The sequence below is a fragment of the Lepisma saccharinum genome, chromosome 10 (genome assembly GCF_977018435.1).
Source record: "Lepisma saccharinum chromosome 10, izLepSacc3.1, whole genome shotgun sequence".
Classification (NCBI taxonomy): Eukaryota; Metazoa; Arthropoda; class Insecta; order Zygentoma; family Lepismatidae; genus Lepisma; species Lepisma saccharinum.
In genome coordinates this window covers 75,195,543-75,199,527 of record NC_139238.1, presented here as the reverse complement: position 1 = coordinate 75,199,527, position 3,985 = coordinate 75,195,543, and the positions used below count along the sequence as shown (strand labels likewise).

The following is a 3,985-nucleotide window of genomic DNA, read 5'->3' as shown; positions in this document are numbered from 1 at the left end:
TAAACAAAACTTTTTTCTTATTCGAAAAGTCATGAAGCGTCTTACCACGGGCGTGGTCTTACCCAATGCATCCATGTATTATGTATGTGTGAAATTTGGAACAGGTGCAAGTCGAGGGAAGATGAAAATAGTTTGAAAATGAATTAATGTCAAATGTAACCAGAAAATGAAAATGGACAATTGGACATGATAATGTTGCTCTTTCATTCAGTACGATGTCCTTTTCTAGTGAGGATAGCCTGGTCATGAAATCGTGAAAGATCTGCAACGATATGTTCGCTATTTTCGCTTTTCAAGTATAGGTAAATTTCAATTTCTTTATTTTCAAATAATTTCCGAGAACCCTAGTTCCAAAATGAGGTGCATATGATGCAGCACAACTTTGAACAACCAGTGCGTATACATTAGTTTCGTCTGCGTTTTCCGTGATATTTTTGCCTATCATAATTAAATGCTTCGTTCTCATCACAGCTTCACCTTTGTTATAGTTCCTGGAATTCACATCGCATTCGCAATATTTAAAAATATCGTGTAATTTAAACATTTTTACCAGAGAACTCGAAATGCATCAAAGCGAATTTGATGCACTTTTAGTGCATCAAATGACACACCCAAACGTGTAATCTTGGATTATTGGAAATTGTCTTCGGATTTGATGCACTTTTACTGCATCAAATCGAATATCGACTGTGGGGTGTGTCTTTTGATGCATCATAGTGTGTCAATTGCCCATCTGATGGAATTTTATGCATCGAAATGTATATTTCTCAATTTATACACTTATATGCATAATTCTTACGAAGCAATTGTTCGGTGATTTTACTTAACTTATACAGAAAATAAATTTTGATATTACGATAATATGAAAGGAATTCTTAATTTATAAGCTCATAAATTGATCGAAGTAAAAATATAAGGTATCGAGAACAAAAGTAATTTTATTTTTAAGTAACTAAATTATATTTTCTACCATTGAAATATCAAAATTGGTGCCACACTTGTATGTTCAAGCCAGTAATAATGTTTTTTTGATGCATTGTTTCTGCACGATAAGTAATTTGAACTCTTTGATCAACCACTGCATTGTAAGGGTATGTGCAGGATTTTTTTCCTCGGAGGAAAGAGGAGAGGACACATCTTGCCCTCCAGTCATACAAACTTAAAATTTTCGTTTTAGTATTGTTAATCAGTGCTTTCTTTCTGGGAGGAAAATTCCGTTACTCTTCAAGTTGGTTTGTTCTTGTGTTCATCATAATAAATACTCAAAATATTTTGGCATGTTCATAAATAAAAAGGTGCCAGAAAAAAGTGCTTGTTATTATTATTATTTTACAAAACATAAAATTGAAATTATATTGAAAATACTTTGGCGTTGTTAACAAGTTCAGACTTGTGTGCGCTATTTAGGTAGATACTGTAAGCCTTGTTGTGTTGTGTGATTTCTGATTTATACATGCACAAGACATACAAAATACGTAGGTTCAAATTAAACAATATAACTTTAATACATGGAAGCCATTCACGTACATCTTACACACTGTTACTATAACAACCAATCAATAACATGCTATAGAATACAAATTCTTCTTCTTCCTCTTATCATGCGTCTATCATCTCCTCCTGGAGTCTCTTTTTTGTTTCAAGTGCTGGTCTCACCGTATCTATCAGGAGGTCTCCTAAGTCTATTCGACCTTCTGAGTGGTGGTTGGTTTTCGTTCTCTCTTCTTCCCTCTGCATCCTTATGTCTCTTGCTAGCTCTTTTAGCTATAGTCAAGAACTGGTTCAGACCGAAAGTATCGTCTTCATCTTTCTCAGACTGAATAGGTCCGCTGCGTGCTGCTCCACGGTCCGTGCCACTGAATTCCTTGTCTAGGACAAAACTGTTTGTTTTCAATATTTTCTCCAAATCACCTCCATACACAACCTTGTTCAGATCTCTTGATGGTCTGTAAATATGTTGGCCCAGAGTTCGTGCATGCCACCAAGGTTTATCATACACGTTGTACGCTTCGTCATCTCCGTGCCCACTGTCCATCCTCTTTGATTGGTTGAACAGCTTCTGGTCAAACTGAATGTCGTCACTGGCCATGCTCTTAGCTGGCATTCCAATCGCAATCTGTTTACTAATGTCCCTCTCCCTGTCTCTCCGGAGCTTCGATCTTTTATGTCCCTCATATCGCAGTTGGTCACGTTCCCTTGATTCGTTATCTTTCTGGGTAAGTTTCTTCTCCAGCTGTGCTCTCAAACCTTCACTTTCCGGTATTTTTGTATTAATATCTGCGTTGTAATTTCGTCCGGACCCCGTATTTGTGAACATTGTGTTACATTGTGCTAACAAGTTCCTCCAACCTGGATGAATACTGTCGAGCCATGAACGTCCAATCAACGGATAACGCAGTTCTTCTTCACACAATATAACCGGTAATTTATACAATACATCATTCAATGATAAATCAATGAAAGCTTGACCTTTCAACTTCAAAGTATTATTATTCACACCTCGTAACTTAAGTGTAGTGAATTGTGTTCGCCGATGAGGAAACATTTTTTTGAAAGACTTGCTATTGAACAGCGTAACTGTAGATCCAGTATCTAGTTCACATTGTACAATTCGTTTATCAATACACAGATTAACTACGCACGGTTCCCCTGACATAAGAACATTAGTGCCATCTACAGCTTGTGCTCTTGGCTTGAAACTAACACTCCTTGCTTTTGAACGAGTGAGTGTTGCATCTTCCACTTGTGTATTTTCTGTGTTCGATGAAATAGTGCAAGTATTATCTTCTGGCGGATGAGAATCATTGACTTCAACGTGCAATAAAGACAAACCATGAAATTCGTTATGTATGTTTTGTTCAACAATAGCTTCTAAAGGTTTAATATTAGGCGTAGATATTTGTTCACTTGTAATTGTCTTACTCGCAACTCCACCATTATTTTTCCTAAACTTGCATTTTACATGCCAATGACCTTTCTTTTTGCAAAATGAACATATCGAATATTTTGCTGGACAATGTCCAAGATCATGTCTTCTGGAACATCTATCACATTCTTCGGTGCTTTTATAACTTCTATTCTGAGGATTAACGAAGTTCTTTCTGTGTCCTTGCGAGGATTGGAAACATGGTTTCAATTTCTGTGTCCCAGAAAATGCAACTAGATTAGGACTATAATCTTTTTCACGATGTATGAACATTTGTGTTTCCCGTTCAATTAATTCCATTTCAAGCACAATATCTTGACATTTTGCTGGAGTCAATGTAGGTTCAGATAGTAATTTCTTTCTAATGGCGTCAGACCGAACGCCTACAATTATTTGCTCTGCAATGTGAGTATTTTAATTCCTGTAAGTAATGGCCAAAACTACATTTTAGTGCTTGTTCCTTAACACGTACCATCAATCGTGTTGCATTCTCACCACTTTCCTGCGTGCATTGCCTGAACTTGAAACGTTCCACATATTTGTTTATTTTCTGGCCATAATGTTCAAGCAGATTGTCCTTGAGGATCCAATACGTTTGCCGTTCGACTGGTTCAGGTGCAAGTATAGTCTTCAACACTTTGAAAGCTTCAGACCCTATAACTGCAATCAGTATGGGTACCTTCCTGGCTTCATTAACATCATGAGCCAAACAAGACTGTTCAAACCTCGTTAAACAATCTTCTATTTCTTCCGAATCTGGCCGGAACTCAGAGAATAAATTCAAACCGAACATATTCATAATTGTGGTCAACTAAATATCACAATATCGTAAACACAATCCGTATCACACTGATTTGAATTCGCCTTGTACAATTATTGTAAATAATACTCAAACCGTGTAATCTTGGTTCTTACCGTAGAAATTGATCAAGCCGACACAATTTCTCCTTGCAAAACCTATGCTGGAATGATGATCGTCGTGTACTCTTCGTGACGTCTTCACCCATACTTATTCTTACGAAGGATTACCAAGAATATCCTGTACGACTGCGCCATAGA

At 36.9% G+C, this 3,985-nt stretch overlaps 1 pseudogene; it reads right to left on the bottom strand.

Moving 5' to 3' along the window:
- Positions 1-1,639: 1,639 nt before the first annotated feature.
- On the bottom strand, positions 1,640-2,317 carry LOC145994156 (puff-specific protein Bx42 pseudogene; annotated as a pseudogene).
- Between the last annotated feature and the right edge of the window lie 1,668 nt (positions 2,318-3,985).